This window comes from Solanum tuberosum, unplaced genomic scaffold (genome assembly GCF_000226075.1).
Source record: "Solanum tuberosum cultivar DM 1-3 516 R44 unplaced genomic scaffold, SolTub_3.0 scf00661, whole genome shotgun sequence".
In the NCBI taxonomy this organism is placed as follows: domain Eukaryota; kingdom Viridiplantae; phylum Streptophyta; class Magnoliopsida; order Solanales; family Solanaceae; genus Solanum; species Solanum tuberosum.
The window spans coordinates 182949-209559 of NW_006239581.1; the positions used below are offsets into that span (position 1 = coordinate 182949).

Sequence of the window (26611 nt, forward strand, 5' to 3'; positions counted from 1 at the left end):
TTGAGTCATATATGAGGAAATCCAACCTGGGGACTAGAGATCCTATGGATTCAAAGGGAAAAACTAATCATATGATTTTGTTGTGTAAAATGCACAATTTTTTATTCCCTCCCTATGATGTGAGTGCGTAGTTTCCTGTAGTAATTTGTGAAGGTTGAGTTGATAAAACTCTTAATGAAAATCTGTAGCCCGTATGGGTGGAGTGTTAAGCTTACAGGAGCACTCTCGACAGATTTCACCTATGTGAGTGTGGAAGTAGGTCGCTTCCTATGAGAACTAGGCTTATTCTCAAAAGCACTCATGAAATCGGGATAGCACAAGGCCGTAACGTGTTGGCTTTAAGCTCATGTCAACACCTTGATTATTGTGTGTGAGCAGTGATATTTTATTTCCCTTAAGCAGTCATAGTTCAAGTCTGAGACCACTACGACTCTGGAGTAAAAGTTTATGTTTCACTAAGTGGAGGTTCAATGCAGAGCACGCCTTCATTATGCATAGTAGTCTTCCTTCAGCTGAAGGACTCTCTTATCTAATATTAATATGTGTGGGGGATTGTTAGTGTGGCGCATTTTAAAATTATAAAAAAAAAATGTTGCATTGCCACATTGACCGTTGTCATTACTTCCTCTATTCATGGTTGCATTAGGACATACGTTTGTTGACTTTCATTTGCAGAACATGGGGAGTAATGGCTGTTGGCCGTTGGTGGTACTTAGTGCTGCTTTACTCCATTTGGAGTTACTGCTTGTTATGTTAAATTTCCAATTCTTGAAGTAGCTCTTAGCCGTTGGTGGCCTTGTTATGTTAAATTTCTAATTCTTGAAGTAGCTCTTAGCCGTTGGTGGCCTTTGCCATTACTTCTCCATTATTCTTTCTCAATTATACCTTGTAACATATGTAACTCCTAAGGCCATTTATCTTCACTATTTACTACACCATTATCTTCCTATTCATTGCTAGGAAGACTTCTTCTAGTATAAATAGTGGTGGTCTTCATTTGGTTTAGAGACGCAAGAAAGATATAGAGAGGAAAAGTTAGTCAAAAAAGAGAGTTCTTATTAGTTGAAGGGAGGTGTTCTTTTTGTGGAGCTTTGGACTCAACTCTTGTCCAGAGTTGTTGAGTTATATTTTGTGATTAGGCTGTTGTATCCTGGAGGGGACAAGTCAAGAAGGACTACTGCTGGACCGGTGAAAACATTTGCTGCAGTGGGCTTGAATCTCCTTAAAGAGAGCGAGATATCCGCGCCTCAGCCTGAAGAGATTTATTTCTTCATTTTTATTTTCAATTGTAATCTGCTTGTCATTCTGTTATTTTGTAATTTTTTCACTAACATGACAAATTAAGGTAAAACCTGGCACATTTGCTCAACTGAAATACACATTTGGAATGGACCCACACTAGATAATCGTATATTTATTTGTGTAGCAAAAAAATTCTTAAATCAACCCAAATTAACCCAAAATGGATCAAACTGGATGAATGTACGCCCAAATTCAATGTCCATCACTAAGTTTATATTAAATGTAGTGGCACCCGCAACCTTCAAATTTTGGATCCGCTTCTGCAAGTAGACACTTAAACTTGCATAAAATTAAACAAATAAACACATGCGTTTTATGTGACGTGCCTACACATGCATCATATTTGCTAATTTGTTTCATCGTCAATTTGACAAATTTGATTTTATCATTGCGGAATATAACAATGTCATCAACATAGCTTAAATAGTTAATCTGAGGCCCTTAATTTGTTGTTTATGGAAAAGGAAAAGAACTTCAACAACCAAGATAAAAAAAGAAAAGGATCTGAAAAGAACTTTAACCTCCCTAGTTTTCCTTTCAATGTGAAAAAATAGGAAAAAAGTACCCCTAAATTATGATCGAAATATCAGAGCACTTCTTTTTGGGGTCCTATTTCCCCATTAATTTTTTAAAAAACAGAATAAATACCTCCATAAGCAATAAATTATGAGTAGGGAGATGTGATTCTAGTGTTTTTTCCGTGTCCGACAACATTCATTCAGAAAGTGATAATCAACAACATTACTGTTAGCCCATAATTACAATATTAACAAAAATGGATCTTAGAAATGGTTGATTTGTTTTCAAAAGTATATGCAGATAGGGAATGTGAGCAATTTTGTGCCAGTCTTCTCCTATTCCCTCCTCACACCGCTTTGTCACTTCAGGACAGTAATTAATATTTAATATTGTGAGGTGTTGCAATCCATTGGGTAAACATTTTAGCATCTTACAGCAAGAAACAGATAGCTCTGTGAGTGAAGTTAAACCTTTCAACCCTTCGACTCTCTAGTGCATCACAAAATATAATATACAGACTCTTCAAAGCATTGAGACTAGCCAGGCTGGTAGGCAGCTCTTTGAGATTCTTGTACCTAGAGATATACAAGTCTTTAAGATTTGCAAGGTTTTTGAACATCTATTCTGGGAGTGAAGTAGCATTTATGTTACTGCTAATGTTGAGGAAAGTAAGAGCCCTAAGATTAGAAGAAAAGGTCAGAAAAGGGCAACTACAAATCTCCATCTCTTTAAGCACAGGGAAATGCTCCTCCTCCATTTTTCAGCAATCCTTTTAGATTACCAAAGTCCCATATAACAAGTTTCCTCAAGGATGGAAACCTTAGGAATCCAGAATGAACATCAATAGCCACTTCTTCAACATACTCCGTAGGTCCCAACTTTTGTGAAAAATGATAAAGTTGATTTTTGGAATATCATAGATTTTTTTAGTATAGTTTCTAGAATAGTCTAGTGTAGTATCTAGAAAAATTATCTTAAAGAAATATCTAGATATTCTAGAGAAGTTGCCTTCAAGAAATATCTAGATATTCTAGAGAGTTAAATATTTATAGTAAAAGATAGAATAGTCTAGATGTTGTGATATCTAGAACCATCCCACACAAGTATATATAGGGGTGGCCTTAGTCATTTGTATGTAACCCAAGAACAACTCAAATCACATAGTCTTCTTCTATAACAAAATTCTCATATTCAAAATATTCTTTCTCCTTTCTAGTTCCTCTTCCTTTAGTTGAATCTTTCGATCTTAATTAACGATCTTGGGCTAGCAGAAGGTTTCAAGACTAATCAGTTATTTCTTTCATTGTTCCCAACATGCCAATATTGGCACTAATGATATGTAAATGTAATTCGTTGTTCAAACAACTATTCAGAGTTCCTAGAGTTTCCTGATTATACTTTTTTTTGTTGTTCTGTATATGGAATCAAAGCCCTAGTTATACGCTAACTTCTGGATTTTGTTTCAAGATCGGGTTGGTGGTAGATTCAACTAGTTTGTGTAGATGGGTTTTAGCGGTCGTGTTAATGGACTGGGGATGGGGTTGTTGAATCAGTCCATTTACAAGGTATGGAAGACATGTATGGAATCATACCTTGTGGGAGAGGATTTGTGGGATTTTGTTAATGGGAATGACATATGTCCTCGTGCTGACGGACCGAAAAATAACAGTGCGTACAAGAAGTGGAAGAAGATTAATACGAAGGCGGAGTTCATTCTGAAGAGGACAATCTCCTCCGGTTTATTCGATCATATTATAAATTGTAAATCAGCTCATGAAATATAGAGGGCCCTAGATCGTTTGTTCAACAAGAAGAATGAAGCTTGACTGCAGATATTGGTGAATGAATTGGCTAACACCACTGAACGTAACCTTTCTATCATCGAGTATTTTTTGAAGATTAAGAACTTATGTTCTGAGATATCTTTGTTCTATCCGGAAGAGGCTATTTCTGAAGCACGAATGAGAAGAATTGTCATTCGTGGTTTGAAGCCTAAATATATTCCATTTATGACGTTGATTCAAGGATGGGCTCAACGACCATCCTTGGAAGAGTTTGAAAATTTGTTGTTGTCACAGGAACTACTAGCCAAGCAGTTGGCTAGTGTATTTTTCAAACATGGAGAAGAAAATGATCTTGTAGCCGACAAGAGGAACTTTAAAGGAAAAGCAAGAAATATCTTGCACTCTGGATTATCAGGTAGTTCAAGCTTGCCTGGATAGAGGGAAGAGCCTTCTAACTATTCTGGTAAGAAGCCTCTAAGATGTTATCGTTGTGGTGAAGTAGGGCACATAAAAAGATATTGCCGAGCCAAAGAGAGCAATATGGCTCAAAATGTTGCTGAAGAAGAAGAAGAGTGGGAAAAGTGTTTAGCAGCTGAGGCTCGAACAATAGATTCGATGGTTTCCATCAACCTTGAAAAAGATTGGATCGAGGATTTAGAATATAATGCAGTCGATCACGTGGAGAAGCAAGAAACTGATGTTGTCAGCATGAAGCAAGAAATTTTTGAGGATGCTCCCAATGGTGATATGGTAACTGCTATTGAAGTAATCAAAGAAGAAGATCCCGAAAAGGAAATATCTGATACTACATGTGCTAGTGGCGACCTTTACAAAGAAAGCATTGATGGAGATGTATTAGAGAGCGGAAGTATCTTGCCAATCATTTGAAATATCAAGATCAACTAATGACTCAGAGCAAATTCTAAAAGCAGGTGGAGAAAGTAGAGATTAAATAGAAGGAGAAGCTGATATTGAAGTCTTGGAGGAAAACAATATGATTTTTGAAAGCTCTGAAGCTGCCAAAAGATATACTGGGGAGATGATAAGAGAATATGACAGTGGATCCTATGTTGGTGTTGAGACTTCACACGAAATTGATAGTGTTTCTCTGGATAATATAATTATCGGGAATTTAAGAGAAAGGGGGAGTCTAAAAACTCAACAAGGAGATAATCTACATGAATCAATTGACGATGAAGAATCTTTATCATTTGAAAAAGCAAGAGGAGTCCGAAAGAAACTCTTGAGATTTTCACCAAGACGTGGCTCAAAGCTTCGTTTGATTTCTTCCACAACAAGTGTGCGGTTGTTTCCAAAAATCACTTTAAGGGGGAGTGTGAACAATGATAAAGTTGATTTTTGGAATATCATAGATTTTTCTAGTATAGTTTCTAGAATAGTCTAGTGTAGTATCTAGAAAAATTATCTTAAAGAAATATCTAGATATTCTAGAGAAGTTGCCTTGAAGAAATATCTCGATATTCTAGAGAGTTAGATATTTGTAGTAAAAGATAGAATAGTCTAGATGTTGTGATATCTAGAACAATCCCACACAAGTATATATAAGGGTGGCCTTAGTCATTTGTATGTAACCCAAGAACAACTCAAATCACTTCTTCTATAACAAAGTTCTTATATTCAAAATATACTCTCTCCTTTCTAGCTTCCTCTTCCTTAAATTGAATCTTTCGATCTTAGTTAACGATCTTGGGCTAGCAGAAGGTCTCCTGATTATACTTTTCTTTTGCTATTCTCTACATGGTATCAAAGCCATAGTCATACGTTGGCTTCTGGATTTTATTTCAAGCTCGGGTTGGTGGTAGATTCAACTAGTTTGTGTAGATGGGTTTTAGCGGTCGTGTTAATGGACTGGGGATGGAGTTGTTGAATAAGTCCAATTACAAGGTATGGAAGATATGTATGGAATCATACCTTGTGGGAGAGGATTTTTTGGGGATGTTGTTAATGGGAATGACACAAGTCCTCCTGCTGACGGACCGGAAAATAATAGTGAGTATAATAAGTGGAAGTAGATTAATGCGAAGACGAAGTTCATTCTGAAGAGGACAATCTCTTCCGATTTATTCGATCATAATATAAATTTTAAATCATCTCATGAAATATGGAGGACCCTCGATCGTTTGTTCAACAAGAAGAATGAAGCTTGGCTGCAGATATTGGAGAATGAATTGGCTAACACCACTCAAGGTAACCTTTCTATCGCCAAGTATTTTTTGAAAATTAAGAACTTATGTTCTGAGATATCTTTGTTCTATCCGGAAGAGGCTATTTCTGAAGCACGAATGAGAAGAATTGTCATTCATGGTATGAAGCATAAATATATTCCATTTGTGATGTTGATTCAAGGATGGGCTCAACAACCATCCTTGGAAGAGTTTGAAAATTTGTTGTCATCACAGGAGCTACTAACCAAGCAGTTGGCTAGTGTATTTGTCAAAGAAGGAGAAGAAAATGCTCTTGTAGCGGACAAGAGGAACTTTAAAGGAAAAGCAAGAAATATCTTGCACTTTGGATTATCAGGTAGTTCAAGCTTGCCTGGATAGAGGGAAGAGCCTTTTAACTATTCTGGTAAGAAGCCTCTAAGATGTTATCGTTGTGGTGAAGTAGGGCACATAAAAAGATATTGCCGAGCCAAAGAGAGCAATATGGCTCAAAATGTTGCTGAAGAAGAAGAAGAGTGGGAAAAGTGTTTAGCAGCTGAGGCTCGAACAATAGATTCGATGGTTTCCATCAACCTTGAAAAAGATTGGATCGAGGATTTAGAATATAATGCAGTCGATCACGTGGAGAAGCAAGAAACTGATGTTGTCAGCATGAAGCAAGAAATTTTTGAGGATGCTCTCAATGGTGATAAGGTAGCTGCTATTGAAGTAATCAAAGAAGATGATCTTGAAAAGGAAATATGTGAAACTACATGTGCTAGTGGCGACCTTTACAAATAAAGCATTGATGGAGATGTATTAGAAGCGGAAGTATCTTGTCAATCATTTGAAACTACAGTTCCGCTCATGATACAAGGGCCATATGGTAGCCATGAAGGGGGCTACTTTAGAGGAGGCGGGCGCTTTCAAGGTTTCAACACTCAAAGTCAAATGATTCTTTGTTTAAGGTTTAATAAGAAAGTTAAAGAAATTGGGGATTCGTTCCATGTTAGGCATGACTGGTAGGCGTGGTAGTTTTGGCACAAGAGGATGCTACGAAGATGAAGCATGCATGAGGTATGGTGAAGAAGTACTAGTGGGAGCCATAGTGTACAAGCACGGTTCACAAACATAAGTGTGGCATGATGCGCAACAAAGCCATGGACCAAGCTAACAGAGAGGAGGCAAGGAATTTCATGGTTTTGAAATTCAAGGTCAAACATTCGTTGTCTTAGTAGTAACGGAAAGGAAATTAGGAACCATTTCATTGAGGCATGGCTGGTATGGGTGATAGTGTTAGCACAAGAGCATGGTCTGATGATGTAGCATGCACGAGGTGTGGTGAAGCACAAGTGGGAGCCATAGTGCACAAGCAAGGCTCACCACATAAGTATGGCATGGTTCTACACAAAATCAAGGAAGATGCGTGAGGCTTTAGAATGCTTGGTAGTGCACTTAGTTGTTCGGGAATTACTAGAACTATTGGTGGGTTGATTGATCCATATCATTTACAAAGGAGAGATTACTCCAGCAAAAGAGGTTAAGCATAGCTAAATGCCACACATGCATCTAACACTTGAAACTTCTTGTATTCATACTTTGTCTAAGTGTAGCGCCTATCATTGGGGATTATTGGCTAAGTGCTGCACTAGATGCTAGTACGACAGTAGGTCGGTGATAGCTAGATCCAGTATCAACTCCAATACTCTAAAATGAAATAGAAGATCAAACATGAAATTAGGCATACAAGACTATAAGGGTTTATTCATTATTAAGGAGACCAAATTGCAATAAGAGAACTCAAGGAGAAAAAAGTCAGCTCTTAAAGATGAAAATCTGAAAAGTAATCCATCTTATATCGTTCACTTTATTTTCAACATTTTTCCAGTTGCATTGTTCTTTATTTTGTTCTACTTCTCTCTTCTCTTATATTGAAGTGCCTAAGGTTCATTTTCTTAAATTGTATCTCCATTTTTTAGCTAGATTCTGTTAAGGTTTGATTGTTATCTAAGTTTCATTTTGGCCGCCTAAGGATAAATTTGCTAAAGTCCTTTTATTTGGACAAATTTTTGATCAATGAGAAGATATATAGCTTTCCATATATTTCGATATGGATCCCTAAGGTACTGAGAAAGGTGGGTTTTTTCACTTGGTCAGCAACAAGAGGGTGATCTTGATGGATGATAATAGAATGAAGAGGAGGATTACTTATGTTGGGCGGTGTTTTATTTGTAAGGGATCGGGTGAAGACGCGAATCGTCTTCTAGATTGTGCGACAACTTCTCGGTTATGGTGGGAAATGTGGTGTTCGTTTGGTACATTTGGGTGATGCCCGTCACTGTATAAGTAATGATGCTCAACTAGGATTTCAGAAGGTGAGAAAAGAGAATGGTAGCATGTGAATTATTCCTACTTACCAAATGAGTTAGCTCATTGCTTGTACTTCCAAGATAATGTTTCCTTTTAGTTTTAAATTTTAAATTTTGAAGGTCATATGATAATGTACTTTAATACACAATAGAGTGTATAACTAAGCATTTGTTATACATAGTTTAGAAAAGAGTACCAAACATGGTACTAGCAATACACAAGGCTAATGCATGCATTATTTTTCTTAATACACTCTACCAAACGACCCCTAAATGTATTATCAAATTCTCGAGATTTTCTTACGCCAAATATGAAATGAATGGCATTGTGCGGATTCCTCTTTCCCCAGGTTTCCTTCATTATTCATTACAAGGATCTGTATTTACTATTAAAAAGCTTTATTCTAGATAGTTTGAGAAGACAAAGTAAGGAAGCAGTGTACCGCTGTTTTAGAAGAGTGATAGGTGTCCCCAATGGATGATATTTGTGTTCTTAGCAAAGTCAAGTGAAAAAGGCTTGCGCAGGGAAGACTCCCAATTTGGTTTGTGTGGGACATGGTTTTAGAGTGGAGTCTGGTGATGCAGTCAAACTTGATTGCGATGTCTTCGATTTGGTGTACACATAATTTTGTTAAACATCTGAAATATGCGGTTAGTAACTTGTGTATTCCTTCTCAGGTGTTAAAGAATTTCCTTGATACTGCTGAGGCTGAAGTCAAGTCTCTCACTACTCTTTATATTGAAGTGGTGAGTTTCTTGCATCCATTGTCATATTTTAAATCCTCCTGGATGTGTAAGCCATGCCAAGTTTGCTGATTGTTTTTATATCTTGTAAATCTGCAGGGAAGGAGTGCAGACTCCCTATCCCTATATTTTGGCGAGGATCCAGCTCGATGCCCCTTTGAGCAAGGTTAGAGATACATATGTTTTAATTTTTCTTGCTGTATTATCACTTATCAGTCATCTGGTAAGATTTCTGGAAAAGAAAAAACTACAGTCGTTTGGCTGTTTAACAAACACTCTTGGTAATATAGCTATTCCAGTAGCGTTTATCAGTGATACAATCTTTTTAGTTGTCTGTCTTTATGTGAAGATTATGGGATGCAACATTTATGGCCTTTGTAGCTTTTGTTGAGTGCATATTGCCATTGGCTAGATTTCTCGAATTGCATTTGTCCTGAAGATGTTGTTTTAACCGATGTGAAAATTGCTTTAACTGTACATAATTACCATATGCCACTGCACTTGGGTGTACAATTTAAGTTTTATAGTTAGTTATATCAGTACATAATTACCATAGTTAAATTGGCATATTTTTTTTGCCTTTTAGAATCGCGCACAATTGCCATTGTTACTACATTTTTGTATCTGAATGTGGTAAAAACTGAGACCTTAAGCATAGAAAGGGTTTCCAAGTCGTACATATTGAAGTTCCATATTGTACAAGAGAAATTCAAGATAAACTTATCTGGAGTGGCAGATTTGTGTACCTATGTAATTTTTTTTTAATTGTCAGATTCTATTTAATAGCAATAGAAGTTTTTACTCTTAATTATTATCTCCATGTTGGACACCTTTACTATGGACATCTATTGTTTGCTTCTTTTGTTCTATTTGGAAATGACAGACTATCCAATATGAACTTTTCCACATTATTTGCTTATGAATTGAATAAATGACTTAAGAGAGCACATTGAACTATAACCGTTCTGGAATATGGATCTTAACGGCATTCCTTGCTTATGAACCTCTTCATCCTTCATCAATTTGTCATGGTATGTCAAATTTCATGAAAATTTCCTCGCGCTATATTTGGTGTTTTTCCCATGTGCCACAAGATTCATTCAGAATGTTAGCCAATAATTACAACATTAAAAAGTATAATACAAATGGATCTTACATTCAATGGCAGGAAGCAGTATGGGAGACTCATGAACAAAGAAACAATTACAATTACATAATACTTTTAACTTATGTATAAACACATCCGGAATGAGAGACTTGAACCCTACAACTCGTTCTGTTAATACCAATATCCAGATTAGGAATGTGAGCAATTTTATGCCAGTCTTCTCCTATTCCCTTCTCACACCGCTTTAACACTTCTGGACATTCAATAATTCTCAAACTTGAGATGCTGCAATCCCTCCGGTAAACATTTTAGCATCTTGCAGTACTGGAGAGGTAACTGTGTGAGTGAAGTTAAACCTTTCACCCCTTCCTCTGGGAGACTCTCTAGTGCATAACAATATTCAATTTTCAGACGCTTCAAAGCATTGAGACTAGCCAGGCTGGTAGGCAGCTTTTTGAGATTGTCAAGGATTTGAGATTTGCAAAGCTTTTGAACATCTCTTCTGGGAGTGAAGTAGCTTTGTTACGGCATAAGTTTCCAATTTCTTGACAGAAGAAAGGGTCAGAATAACAAACAGAGGGCAACAGTAAATTTCCATCTTCTCAAGCACATGGAATTGGTCTTCACCTTCCATTCTCTGCAATCCTTTCAGATTACAAAGACCACCTATTTGAAGTTTTCTCAGAGATGGAAACCTTATTCTTGTGGGGAATCCAGAATCAACATCAATATCCACTTCTTCAACATACTCCGCAGAGAATGAACATCAATATCCACTTCTTCAACATACTCTGCAGACTAACTCTAGACAAGGCAGCTCCCCAAAGAGTGGTAAGCATGAACAGTTTTCACAACCTCTAATTGTAATAGGGGCAACATTTCTCAAAACTGAGTGATTCATCGGAAACCTCTGATGCCAATGATTTCTAAGGATTGGGGTGTGGTTTGAGCACTTTAACTTCTTCTGATTCATATCTATGTGGTTGTCTTTCATCCCAACTCATACTTAAAGAATGCAGATTCCCTTTTGCAGATATATTGGTTTGTTTTGTGTCCTTATCATTCTTCACCCTCTCAAGTTGTATAATTGAAATTGAGCCATAGAGATTCAGGTTTCGTAGTTCATCAAGTTGACAACCTTTCTTCCTTCCCACAGCAAAGCAATCTAGAGTCTTAAGGCATGTCAAAGATCCTATCCTTGGTGGCATACAAGCCAATGGACAGCCATCAAGTAAAAGATTTCGGAGACTAACAAGTTTACTTGTTTGTTTTGGCAAACAACAAAGTGAATGGCAATATTAATTGTAGATCAAGAGTCTGCAGATTTTGAAGCTTGCATAACTGCTTTGGAAGACTACGAATTCTACTATTGCCAGAGAGGTCCAGGTATCTTAAATGTACTAGATCTCCAATGGAAGATGGTAACTGCTCAAGTTCTGTGTAACTTAGATTAAGCACTCTTAACGAGACAAACTTTCTCAAGAGTGAAGGAGAGTAAGAAGGCACCAATTCAGCGAAGCCAATGGACATTCTATGTGAGTAATCTCCTACATTTGTTTCGCGGATATTGCTGCTTGATGCGATTGCCGAAAACAGAGATGTAGCCAAATCATGGATGATGAAATAAGTTTTACCAGATTTAACTTCAGCCTCTTGGAAAAAAGACCTCAAGCATAATTCTTTCCATACTTCATTACCCACATCCTCTGGCTCTAATCTTCCTCTCAATAAAATTTCAGTTGATTTTTCTCTCTTCTTCAGTTAGCTTTCCCTCATAGAAACTTCTAGAATAACTCCAGTTATGGAGATTTAACAAAGTAGTTCGCCGATAACAGCAATTGTTAGGCTAGTGTTGGCAATTAATTAGTCTTTTGAGTTCTCTACAAATGCTTCGTTACTAAGAGCTTTGCGATCAGATAGATAAATAAATTATTTTTCAAATTTCAATATTCAAATCTATTACAAATGAACTCAAATTTGAAATATAAGTTTCATGTATTGATTTGTCAATAACAAATAAAACAAACTCATTTAACACCGTTTTAACTTTTTTTATGTATGTCTGCGAGTAGGACTGCAGGAAAAAGAAAACATAAATTAATTTTTTTTCTTTCCAAAGTGATAATCAACATCATGTTAGCCAACATTACATATCCAATAAAACAGTAGAGTGAATGGATTTTACATTTACAAAGCACATAATTCAAACAGATGGTCCATTTGCAGATTAGGAATGTGAGCAATTTTGTGCCAGTCTTCTCCTATTTCCTTCTCACACCGCTTTGCCAGTGTTGGACATCTCCTAACTTTTAAACTTGTGAGGGCTGTTAGGTGCTGTATAAATTTTAGCATCTCACAGTCATAAACAAATAACTCTGTGAGTGAAGTCAAACCTTTCATGCCTTCCTCTGGGAGATTCTCTAGTGCGCTACAGCTATGAATTTCCAGTCTTTTCAAAGCATTGAGACAAGCCAGGCTGCTAGGCAGCTCTTTGAGATTGTAAAAGAGAGATTTTAAAGTATTTGAGATTTTGCAAAGCTTTTGAAAATCTCTTTCGGGAGCGAAGTAGCTTCATTGTTATGGCTAATATGGAGGGAAGTAAGAGTCCTAAAATTATAAGAAGAAAGGATTGTAGAAACAAACATATGGCAATAAAAAATCGTCATCGGTTCAAGCACAGGGAATTGTTCTTTTTCAGCAATCCTTTCAGATTATCAAAGCCCCATATAACAAGTTTCCTCAAGGATGGAAACCTTAGGAATCCAGACTGAACATCAATATCCACTTCTTCAACATACTCTGCAGACTAACTCTAGACAAGGCAGCTCCCCAAAGAGTGGTAAGCATGAACAGTTTTCACAACCTCTAATTGTAATAGGGGCAACATTTCTCAAAACTGAGTGATTCATCGGAAACCTCTGATGCCAATGATTTCTAAGGATTGGGGTGTGGTTTGAGCACTTTAACTTCTTCTGATTCATATCTATGCGGTCCTTTCCAACTCCAATTCATGATTCCCCTTTGCAGATAAATTGGCTTCATTTGCATCCTTACCATTCTTCACTCTCTCAAGATGTGTGATAGAGATTTACGTCTCGTAGTTCACCAAGTTGACAACTTTTCTTCTGAATTCCTACCGCAAATCCACTTAGAGTCTTAAGTCATGTCAAAGATCCTTATCTTTGGTGGCATAGAATTCAGTTTATCGCAACCATGAAGTAAAAGATTTCGGAGACTACCAAGTTTACTTGTTTGTTTTGGCAAACAACAAAGTGAATCAAGAGTCTGCAGATTTTGAAGCTTGCATAACTGTTTTGGAAGACTACGAATGCTAGAATTGTCAGACAAGTCCAGGTATCTTAAATGTAATAGATCTCCAATGGAAGAGGGTAACTGCTCAAACTCTAAGTGACTTAGATTAAGCACCCTCAATGAGACAAACCTGGCGAAGATTGCCTTTATCAACCTCTTCTCATTAAAATCTTCTAGACAAGGAAGCTCACCAAAGGGTGGTAAGAAGGAGCAATTTTCGCAACCGTTAATTAGAATAGAGAAAATATAAGGGGTTGAAAGGGAATTCTAGTACGAAGTTAAAAGTTGAAAATTTCTCCACTGATGATTAAGTTTTCATACAAGTTCATGTAAGGGTCAAATTCATATAAGAATTCAATTATTCGAGCATGGGGCTTTTGTTTTGTTTTTCAATCCAATAACTAACTATTTGGTTTTGATTTCAAACATTCTTTTGGCGCTCAAGGGCATCTCTTTTATTGTGGGGTAATCTTTCAGCTCTGGCTACAAGATTTTTCATTAAAAAAAAAGGTATTTTTTTTAGGCATAATACATAAATATGTCCTTTAAACTTGGTCTCATTTTGTATTTATGTCTTTCAACTTTGAGTGTGTACAAGTAGACACTTAAATTTATATAAAGTAACAAATAAACACATGCGTCCTATGTGGCATCCTACATGAAAAATTTGCATCCTACATAGTGTCCTATATACATTATGTCACATAGGACTCATGTGTCTACTTGATCAACTTTATACAAGTTCAGTGACTATTTTTACATCTAAAATTGAAAGACATAAATATAAAATGAAGTCAAGTTAAACTACATATTTATATATTATGCCGCTTTTTTATCTTGTCAATCTCAAACTTTTATATATTGATTTGCGAAATTTACGGGGGCAATTGTTGTTCTCATCTCTCTTACTATATTTTTTTTTTTGCAATAATACTTGACTAAAGAGTCTCTTTTTATCCTATCCTCCTTTGTTTTGATTTTATGTACCCGTTCAGATTAACTTATTTTAAGTATTTTTAAATAAAAATAGCTTTCAAACACTTTTAAATTAGTTGAGTAAGATAAAAAAGTGTTTTTTAAAACTTGTTTTTCCAAAGTAGCCTCAAACTCTCCTCTTTCTTTCCGTGACAACAAGTACTCACTTATAAAAACCTACCTATTTGAGACATGTAACCCTATATATATATATATATATATATATATATATATATACAAAATATTTAATGTCTTGAGGTTTCAACCTTCTTTTTAAGGAACAGTAGCCTCTACCTTTTAACAGACGCATACATATAAAAAAGTTGTTGTCGAAGGGGAGTAGTGTTTTGTAATAGTTGTAGAGAAATTCGATCAACATATGCCATCCTTAGGATGATTAGTAAATCATTATCAAGTTCATAGTGTACACCTACAAAAAAATATACTATTTATTTGTTATAAACATAATCGTGTAAGTATATAAATAACATATATAAATCGTAATTACATGTATATGTACCTTTTGTCATCTTTGGCTCATTCAAAAAATTTAATTTTTTCATCTGTAAATTTTGACAATTTTTTTTTGTTAAGTTGTATACATATAATTGTAATATGAAATACAACACAATCATTTGTGAGATAGTAGCAGTATGATATTGTCATACTTCATAAAAAATACAACATTCTATTACATCAGGAAAAATAATAAAAATGCGAATATGCTGGAAGGAAAAGAAAACAATATAATTATTACTAATTCACTATTGAACCAAAAATTATATATTGCAAAAAATAAGTGCATATAAAAAATTAAAAAAGAAAAGAAAAAGATAACCTTGAATTTGTATATATACATACTTATTAGCTGACCTAAAACACAAATGAATTGCGTATATGAAAAAATTCAATGAAACAGAAGTATTCTCAATCGAAAAATAAATAGAAAACAAAAGTATTACTCTATCTGTACATAAGTTTACCACCATTCATATAATTAAACATCAAATCAACAAATCAAGGTTTTATAAAACAAAAGCATTTTCATCAAAAAAATTTTAAAAAGAACAAGGAAAAGTATTACTCTACCATAGTTAAATTCAACTTCAACTGTTCATAAAATTAGATACACACTGAATATGGGATTAAGATATAAATAGGAGATATTAGGAGAGGTGAAAAGACTTATAGCAACTAATTTGAAATATAATATTAAATGTAAAATTATGTTCTTTTGGATTCTTAAATATAGAACATAAATAAGAAAAATAAAAGAAATCAAAAAGTAAAAAGTTTAGTAACTAATTTGATATTATACTGTTTAATGAGGAATTATGTCTTCTTGATTTATTAACGTGAAGAGAATATGAGCAGATTTGGATGAGTAGTGCAAATGTGCAACTATTTAATATTTTAAATAATTAAATATATAATACCATAGGGGCAAAATGATAATTCAACTTTGAAGGTAAGACCTTCCACGTTCTTATCCATTTAGATTGGATTAGATTCACATTTTACTTTTTCTATTATTTTTTAAACTTTTTTTTATTAAATGTCTTTGCAAGAAAAAAGTTTTTATATATATAACACACCAACTTAGATTAATGATTAGTTATATAATTAATACATTAATCAACGTAAGAAGCTCAAAAGTTTTATCTGCACGTTGATCAATGTAGAAAGCTCAAAAGTTTTATGAAGGTTGAAAAATGAGAATATAACTTCTTAATTAATTCCCAAACAAACTTTATAACTTATTGGAAGATGCACATTTATTATATTGTATTTATATTTGATATGATTGTTGTTTAGTATTTTAATTAATTAAAAATTAAATATTTTAATTTAATAAAAGAATAAAATGGTAATTCAATTTTTGCAATTTGAACCTTCCCACTTTTAGTATAATATATATATATATAGTTTTTGGGAATGCGCTATGCACGTGTAACCTGTATTAAAAAAGAAGTGATGTGACGCCTCTCAATGACCAAGAATCCTATTTATCTTTTTGTGGTTTTTCTTTTGACATTTTTTCTAATTTTTTTCAATTATTTTATTTAATAACATCATCTTCTTAATTCATACCTCTTCAATTACATAAATTTAAATATTAATTAATTTAGTAATATAATAACTCCAAACCTTTCATATTCATAACCTTCAAATCATTTAATATTCAGATTTATAACTCCTTAAAATGACACTTATAAAAACCTATTCATTTATCACTATTGCTATCATAATTATCTATATTACTTTAACTTTTATTATTTTTATGATTATCATCTTTAGTATCATTTTCACTATTTCAAAATTATATTTTTTTATCAATGTTACTATTAGTACTTTATTGTCGTCTTCTTTAAAATAGATTGTCGTTACTTTATTTCAAAATTTTTACTTACTAAGCATTTTACGTAATATATATTATACTAATTATTGAATTAGAAGCTCAATTGAATTAATTTAAAGAAGAAAAAAGGCCCAAAATGCTCCAACAATTCAGTAAATTCGGCTATATTCCAGCCCATTTATAAGTCTAAAATATTCAACAATTTGGCTATACTCTACTACAGCCCAACGCAGCAGCCCAACTAAAAGAACAAGTCCATTACACTTAACATCTTAATATAGCCCTATTTTTTTTAATACTACAGATCAGCCGCTACAAGTTACATACGACATTTTTCTCTCTCTTCTATTTTGGTGAAGAAACGCATACAACTTTCAACAATGGCAGACTTCAACCATTCCTTTTTCGTGCAAGTCTCGACAGCTTCCTCGCCTTCAAAGATTCAGTCAAACATGAGTCCAAAGAACTTTTAAAACTTCTGATTTTTCTACAGAGAAGGTAGATTCAACAGCCTTTTCTTTCAAATTTCAAACGGGTCTTTTGACTCAACCAAACCTTTCAAATCCCGCCCAAAATTCCAACTTTCATCTCCAATAAATACGACCTCATATCTTCAGAAAAAGGGGACAGAAATACTCACAAGAACATCATCATACAAGGGCGAATTTATACATCACATTTAGCTATCATCATCCTTGGAACTCTTGCATTTTCTGTTTACTTTTCTTTAAAACTCATTTAGTTTGAAGTCCGAATATGTTCATAACGAGAGAGTAGATTCAAAGCCGACGACCTAGGTTCACTGCCCCGCAACAGAGTCTTCATTCGGGACTCTAGCAAAATTCGAGTCTCATGACTCAACACCATCATACCCGCACATGGAGTCTACGATATCTCAAACTATCTAAGTAGCAAACCAAGCAAATTTACCTGGGACTATCTTCTATAGTTTATATTTTAGCATTATTTATTTCTATGTGTTTTCCTTTACATGTTTAACTTGTGTGATTTGGATATGTTTTAATTTTGTTTTTTTTCATGAATGACTAACGTAGAAGAAATGAGCATGTTAGACATAATCACTTAGTTATTCACAATTTGGTTATTAATAAATTATTTTATTCTATGTAATAATAGCTTTCCATTTTCAAAAGATTTCCAAAAGGAATCAACTTTTGTTTTCAAATTGAATTCTTTCAAAAAAAAACATTCTTAAAATATACAAATCTCTGTAAGTATAAATCAGATTTTATATTCTATTTTTTTTAAGTCATAGACTTTGGAGGCATTACTTATTTTCCAACAAACAAGTTTAAATGTCTAAAATACTATTTTCCCTTTGTACGTTTTCAAAAAGACAAATTTTCACATAGTGTTTTCCAAAAAATGACTTTAAAAGATATTTGACATTTTGCCTTTCAACATTTTTTACATCTTCACACCTTAGCCTAATTAAGTAATTTAAGTTCGGCCGGTTAACCATTGTTAATGGATCTTAAAGGATGCCTAACCCCTTCCCTTTAGATTAGTTGAACCCTTACCTAGAATCTTAAACTTAGTAGACCTTAAAATGAAGTTAACTTTAGAAAATAACTTTAATTAATTCAGGTGTCCTAATTCACCGTAATAATTAGGTGGCGACTTCTTCTTAAGTTAATTATTAATTTGAAAATCACCTAAATGTTGTACACTATTTTGACCCGGTTAAAATGGGGTATAACAGAGGGTACGCGGAGGGGTAGAGGTAGGCCCAAGAAGTATTGGGAGGAGGTGATTAGACAAGACTTGGCTATGCTTCACATTACCGAGGACATGACTCTAGATAGGAAGGAGTGGAGGTCGCGTATTAAGGTTGAAGGTTAGTAGGGTTAGCGTGTTGTTTTCCCTTGCAAAGGTATGGGTGGTTAGCGTTTGGAGTAGACCTAGCCTTATGTTGTTTACTGCGTTTCAAGCATCACATTACTTTCTTGTTGTTATTGTCTCATCTGTTGATTATACGCTCTCTTTTGTATTGGCTGTTATGTATTGGCTGTTATGTTTTATATATATCTCTCCTGTCATTTAGATTTGTTGTTCTTGAGCTGAGGGTCTCCCAGAAACAGCCTCTCTACCTTCACGAGGTAGTGGCAAGGTCTGCGTACACTTTACCCTCCCCAGACCCCACCTAGTGGGATTTCACTGGGCATGTTGTTGTTGTTGTTGTTACGTTCATCAATTTTAGTTATTACTTTTTTTTCGTTATTGATTACACTATGGTTTTAATATAACTTATATCGTGTATACTACTTGCTTGAGACACACGTGCAACACACGTGTTCAGAAACTAGTGTAATATAAATATCAAATTGATGTTATTAAACTATGAGAAGATAGAGTTAGCTATAAGACTAATTCTGAATCTTAATATGAAAATTTCAAATATTTATTGTTACAGACCCAAGAAAAATCAAGTATAATACAAATAGTTGATTTGTTTCCAAAAGAAAACCAGAAAATTACATCTAATTATTAGGAATAAGACTTAAAGGACAAACACATCAGGAATGTGAGCAATTTTGTACCAGTCTTCTCCTATTCCCTTCTCACATCGCTTGGCCAGTGTTGGACATCTCCTGACTGATAAATTTGTGAGGGCTGTTAGGTGCTGCAATCCCTCCGGTAAACATTGTAGCATCTTGCAGCATGTTATGGATAACTGTGTGAGTGAAGTTAAACCTTTCACACCTTCCTCCCTCGGGAGACTCTCTAGTGCATAACAATATTCAATTTCCAGATGCTTCAAAGCATTGAGACTAGCCAGGCTGGCAGGCAGCTCTTTGAGATTCTTAAACAAAGAGATTTTCAAGTATTTGAGATTTGCAAGACTTTTGAACATCTCTTCTGGGAGCGAAGTAGCTTCTTCGTTACTGAAAATATCGAGGGAAGTAAGAGCCCTGAGATTAGATATGGAACTGAAACCTATTGCATCTGACTTCTCCCCACCAACTACCAATTTCTTGACAGAAGAAAGGGTCGGAATAACAAACACAGGGCACCAGTGAATTATCATCTCTTCAAGCACAGGGAATTGCTCTTCTCCTTCCTTTTTCAGCAATCCTTTTAGATTACTAAATTCCCATATAACAAGTATCCTCAAGGATGGAAACCTTCTTCTTGTAGGGAATCCAGAATCAACCCAATCCTTTCAGATTATGAAATATGCCTATAATAAGTTTTCTCAGAGATGGAAACCTTCTTCTTGTAGGGAATCCAGAATCAACATACTCCAATTCCGCAGACCCACTCCATAACTGTAGCCATTTTAGACTAGGCAGCTCTCCAAAGGGTGGTAAGCATGAGCAGTTTTTGCAATCGCTGATTACAATAGAGACAACATTTTTCAAAACTGAGTGATTCATCCAGTCTGGGAGACGGATTCCTCTGAAGTCCATAGATTTTTAAACAAGTCAGATTGGAGTGTGGTTTGAGGGCTTCAAGCACTTCAGCTTCTTCTGATTCATATCTATGTCGACGTTCATCTTTATCCCATTTCATTCTTAAAGAATGCAGATTTTCTTTTGCAGATAAATTGGATTCTTTTGCATCCATATCATTCTTCACTCTCTCAAGATGCGTGATTTCAATTGAACCGTAGAGATTCAGGTTTTGTAATTCACCAAGTTGAGAACTTTTCTTCCTTCCCACTGCAAAGCAACCAAGAGTCTTAAGGCATGTCAAAGATCCTATCCTTGGTGGCATAGAATTCAATTCATCGTAACTATTAAAGTGTGAGCAAGTTAGAAGAAACTGTTAGTTAGTTGTTTTAAATGTTTGTTACAAGGACTGCCAGCTGGCTTCCACTAGTAGCTAACTAATGCCAGCTGGCTTCCACTAGTAGCTAACTAACGTGCCTATAAGTACAGAGCACATGTGATTGTAACTTTACTTTTCAGATTCAATAAAATAGTTTCCCATTCTCCCTCTTCTAAATTCTCTCTGCATATTCAGTGATCCATATCAATGGTGGACGTATGTGCAGAGTGCTAAACATAAATTTTACATGGTATCAGAGCGGCGATCTCACCTTCAACTGCGTATTGAGTTTGATTTCATCGCAATTTCTCAATAGGAGCAAAAATGCCCGAGGATCAAGCTAATGCATCCATGGCGGCTCCAGCAATATCAACACTCGATCATCATCATTCGCTTTATCTTCAAGCTTCAGATTCTCCAGGTCTAGTAATAATTCCGATTAAACTCACAGGTCCAGAGAATTACTCTCTGTGGAGTCGATCGATGAAACTAGCTCTGCGAGGCAAAGGTAAGCTAGGGTTTGTGGATGGTACTTGTCTTAAGAGCAAGTATACAGGAGAATTAGAGGAATTATGGGAAAAATGTAACGCCATTGTACTATCCTGGATTGGTAGTACTGTTTCGGTTGAACTAGTTCCGAGCATTGTTTATGCTTCAACGGCTAGAAAGGTCTGGGAAGAATTCAAGGAACGATTCGATCGATCGAATTTAACTAGGATTTACTATCTGTGGTCTGAAATTGCCAATTTAAAGCAGGGGACTGATTCTGTGACTTGCTATTTCTCCAGAATGAAGGATTTGTGGAATGAACTTGATGTCATGATTTCCATGCCTTCCTGTGGTTGTGAAGAGTCTAGTCTCTATGTAGAACACCTCAAATCTCAGCGATTATTGCAGTTTCTTATGGGACTCAATGAGAGCTATTGCAGCTTGAGAAGCAGTATTCTCTCTCGAAATGCTAACGTGACAGTTAATGAAGCCTATGCAATTATGACTCAAGAAGAAAGCCAACGATCACTGGGAGTAGTTGATGCTCACAAGGATCCCTTAACAATGTTGGCTGGGAGAACTCCTGGTTATAGACAGAAGAAGCCAGGGAACTATGAAGGATCGTCTGGAACCACAAGTGGAGGGAATTATGGAGGATCGTCTGGAACTGCTGGAGGAATTCCTTGCATCCATTGTGGTTACAAAGGTCATTTGAAGGATAATTGTTATAGAATTGTTGGATATCCTCAGGACTTCAAGAGTAGGAGGAGATCTTCACAGCAAACACACCAGTCACAACCTGCACAATTCAAGCCTACAGCCCATACTAGCTCCAATGCCAACACTAGTTCCAATGCTAACAATCCAAGTCAAGGTTCAGGCTACTTCCTCACAGAACAACAATATCAGGAACTGCTTGGTAAACAGGCTCAATCCAGCAATGAGTGTGTTTCTAACATGGCAGGTATACACTCATTGTTATCTAATGTCTTACATTCTGAGTGGATTATTGATTCTGGATCATCTCACCATATTACACCCTGTAGAGATTTATTGTCTGATATTAGGACACTTGAGATTCATCTTAGTGATAAGGTTCAAGTGCCAACTGGAGGAAGATCACAGATCACAAGTACAGGGACTGCACCTATTTTTGGGACTTCTAGCCTGCAGAATGTCCTTCATGTTCCTGATTTTAAATTCAATCTCCTCTCAGTGTCTAAGATAACCAAGGAATTATCATGTGTTGTCCTCTTCTTCCCTGATTTTTGTGTATTTCAGGGACTTTACAATGGCAAGGTCTTGGGGATTGGTAGAGAAAGGGATGGTCTGTACCTCTTACAAGAAAAGCTAGCTCCAATTACAAATACTGCAAGTTTCAAGTGTGATGTTGAAGGAGTTCTTTGGCACCTTAGATTAGGTCATCCTTCCACCACTGTCATGCAACACATATCTTCACTCAATAAATGTGTTAGCCCTATCATACAGGACAAATGTCACATATGTCCTCTAGCTAAACATCACAGGTTAAGCTTCCCTACTAGTTGTACTAAGACAGTTGCTTGTTTTGATTTGCTACATGTAGACTTGTGGGGGCCTTACAAAAAGCCTACCTATGACAAGAAATATTATTTTGTCACTATTGTTGATGATTACAGTCGGTATACATGGGTTTGCTTGATACAATCTAAATGTGAGGTTACCACTGTGTTGAAAAATTTTTTGTGCCTAGTTAAAACTCAATTTGATGCATGTGTAAAAATATTGAGGTCTGATAATGGCACTGAATTCTTTAATTCACATTGTGCACAATTGTTGGCTTCACATGGCATTGTTCACCAGAGTAGCTGCCCGTATTCCCCACAACAGAATGGCACAGTAGAAAGAAAGCATAGACATATATTGGAAGTGGCTAGAGCCCTCAAATTCCAAAGTGGAGTACCAATCAGTTTTTGGGGAGACTGTGTCAGGACCTCAGTTTATTTGATCAATAAGTTGCCTTCACAGGTGTTAAAAGGACAGACTCCTTATGCACTCTTGTATGGAAAAGAGGCAAACCTTGATCATTTGAGGGTGTTTGGTTGCCTATGTTATGCTAGCAAACTACCTAGACATGACAAGTTTGCTGCAAGGGCAAGAATGGCTGTTCTAGTTGGATATTCTGAGACTCAGAAGGGTTACAAGTTGTATGATCTGACTGACAAAACCTTCTTTGTTAATAGGGATGTCAGTTTTAGAGAATCTGAATTTCCTTTCCATAAGGATGTCTCTACAGATATGGACATGTTCAGTATTAATTCTTTTGACACTGTGCATGCTTCCAATCCTATTGTTTTTGACAATACTTTGGTTGCTGGTGCCCCTTCACAGTCCCCTCCACCTATACCTGCTGATATTCATGTGGAAGTAGACTCTGAGGTAGCTGAGGTTGCACCAGCTGATGTTGTGCAGGATGAGACATTGGTACAGGGTGAGCTATTTGATTCTGTTTTAGCAGAAGAGCAGGTCACTCCCTTACCTATCCCTGCACCTAATCCTCATCCCCCTAGACCAGTCAGAACAACCAAACCTCCTATTTGGCTCACTGACTATGTTTCTACTGTTAAGCCCAAAGGCAACTGCTCACATCCCATTGCACAGTTTGTATCCTATGACCATTTATCTTCTGTTTATCAAGCATATTTGGCAAATTTCTCTGCTGCTACTGAGCCTACCTCATTCAAGGTGGCTTCTCAGGATCCACAGTGGGTACATGCTATGCAACAAGAGATAGATGCTTTGGAGGCAAATCATACTTGGGAGCTGACTGCCCTACCTGTTGGTCAGAAGACTATAGGTGCTAAATGGGTTTATAAAATTAAGCATAAAGCTAATGGTGAAGTTGACAAGTATAAAGCTAGATTAGTGGCTAAAGGTTACACGCAAAGAGAAGGGCTAGACTACCATGAAACCTTTTCTCCAGTTGCTAAGATGGTCTCAGTCAGGACAATCATCAGTGTTGCTGCTGCTAAGGAATGGGATCTTTTTCACATGGATGTTAGCAATGCTTTCCTTCAAGGCGACTTGGATGAGGTTGTGTATATGGAACTTCCTCCGGGTTTCCATAAACAGGGCGAGACTAGAGTATGCAGGCTCTTGAAGTCATTATATGGGCTTAAACAAGCTTCCAGGCAATGGAACATCAAGCTCACAACAGCTCTCCTTGAGGATGATTATAAGCAAAGTTCTCATGACCATTCATTATTCACCAAGCAACAAGGATCAGACATTGTGATCATCCTTATATATGTTGATGATCTCCTCATCACTGGAAACAGTCATGACATGATACAATCAGCCAAACAATATCTTCACAGCAAGTTCAAAGTTAAGGACCTAGGACAACTTACCTATTTTCTAGGAATAGAGGTCTTAAGGTCACAACAGGGAGCTCTGCTCAATCAGAGGAAATATGCTTTGGAGGTCATTTCTGAAGTTGGTTTGAGTGGAGCCAAGTCAGCTTCAACACCATTAGAGGCCAATGTTAAGCTAACCAGTGTTGACTATGATGATCATGTAGGAATAACAATCAATGATCCATTACTGGAGGATGTTCATGCTTACCAAAAATTGATTGGGAAATTAATATACTTAACTATAACCAGACCTGATATATGCTTTGCTGTACAATTGCTAAGCCAATTCATGCAGCAACCCAAAAAAATCTCATTGGGAGGCAGCCCTTAGAGTGGTGAGGTATCTCAAACACTCTCCAGGATTAGGAGTTTTTATGAAGAGAGGTTCTGCCCTACAGTTGAGTGCCTATTGCGATTCGGATTGGGCTGCATGCCCTAATACTAGGAGATCAGTGACAGGGTTTGTGGTTCAACTGGGAGGTTCCTTAATCTCTTGGAAGTCAAAGAAACAACACACGGTTAGTCGTAGCTCTGCTGAATCTGAGTATAGAAGCATGACTGCTGTGGTATCTGAAATCATCTGGTTAGTTGGCTTACTGAAGGATATTGATGTCAAAGTTCCTACTCCTATAGAGCTCTATTGTGACAACAAAGCTGCGCTACAAATAGCTTCAAATCCTGTGTTCCATGAACGTACGAAACACATTGAAATTGATTGTCATTTTGTGAGGGAAAGACTTCAGGCAGGGCTGATCAAACCTGCACATTTATCTACTTCCTTGCAACTGGCTGACTTGCTAACTAAAGGCCTTGGAGTGGCTCAACATCACTTCCTTCTATCCAAGCTTGGTGTTCTAGATGTCTTTCACCCTACAGCTTGAGGGGGTGTATTAAAGTGTGAGCAAGTTAGAAGAAACTGTTAGTTAGTTGTTTTAAATGTTTGTTACAAGGACTGCCAGCTGGCTTCCACTAGTAGCTAACTAATGCCAGCTGGCTTCCACTAGTAGCTAACTAATGCCAGCTGGCTTCCACTAGTAGCTAACTAATGCCAGCTGGCTTCCACTAGTAGCTAACTAATGCCAGCTGGCTTCCACTAGTAGCTAACTAATGCCAGCTGGCTTCCACTAGTAGCTAACTAATGCCAGCTGGCTTCCACTAGTAGCTAACTAATGCCAGCTGGCTTCCACTAGTAGCTAACTAATGCCAGCTGGCTTCCACTAGTAGCTAACTAATGCCAGCTGGCTTCCACTAGTAGCTAACTAATGCCAGCTGGCTTCCACTAGTAGCTAACTAATGCCAGCTGGCTTCCACTAGTAGCTAACTAATGCCAGCTGGCTTCCACTAGTAGCTAACTAATGCCAGCTGGCTTCCACTAGTAGCTAACTAATGCCAGCTGGCTTCCACTAGTAGCTAACTAATGCCAGCTGGCTTCCACTAGTAGCTAACTAATGCCAGCTGGCTTCCACTAGTAGCTAACTAACGTGCCTATAAGTACAGAGCACATGTGATTGTAACTTTACTTTTCAGATTCAATAAAATAGTTTCCCATTCTCCCTCTTCTAAATTCTCTCTGCATATTCAGTGATCCATATCAATGGTGGACGTATGTGCAGAGTGCTAAACATAAATTTTACAGTAACCATCAAGTAAAAGATTTCGGAGACTACCAAGTTTACTTGTTTGTTTTGGCAAACAACAAAGTGAGCAGCAATTATTTAGAGCAAGAGTCTGAAGATTTTGAAGCTTGCATAACTGCTTTGGAAGACTACGAATTCTACCATTGCCAGACAAGTTTAGGTATCTTAAATGTACTAGATCTCCAATGGAAGACGGTAAATGCTTAAGTTGTAATTCACTTAGATTAAGCACCCTCAACGAGACAAACTTTTGCAAGTGAGAAGGAGAGTAAGAAGACACCACTTTTGCGAAACCAATCGACATCATATGTGGGTAACCTTTTACATTTATTTCACGGATATTGTTGCTTGATGCGCTTGCCGTAAACAGAGATGTAGCCAGATCATGGATGAGATCATGCATCTTGAAATAAGTTTTACCATCTTTAACTTCAATATCTTGGAAGAAAGACCTCAAGCATAGTTTTTTCCATACGTCATTACCCTCATCCTCTAACTCCTTTCCTTTTGATAAAAGAAAACCGTGTGCCATCCAGAGAGAGATTAGATTTTCCTTTTCCATTTCGGTATCCTTTGGGAATACTGCACAATATGCAAAGCATTGTCTCAAATCAAGTGGAAGATGATGGTAACTAAGTCTCAGGGCAGGCAGAATAGAACTTTC

At 36.4% G+C, this 26611-nt stretch overlaps 1 long non-coding RNA gene and 1 pseudogene across 1 annotated transcript; one reads left to right on the forward strand and one right to left on the reverse strand.

The window, feature by feature from the left end:
* The first annotated feature begins 8129 nt into the window (after positions 1-8129).
* On the forward strand, positions 8130-9261 carry LOC102597207 (uncharacterized). The gene is made up of 3 exons (XR_368900.2): positions 8130-8142; positions 8815-8883; positions 8980-9261. It is a non-coding gene; the product is annotated as an uncharacterized lncRNA (long non-coding RNA).
* Positions 9262-19004: 9743 nt separating this feature from the next.
* LOC107058831 (putative disease resistance protein RGA1) lies at positions 19005-26606 on the reverse strand (annotated as a pseudogene).
* Positions 26607-26611: the final 5 nt, after the last annotated feature.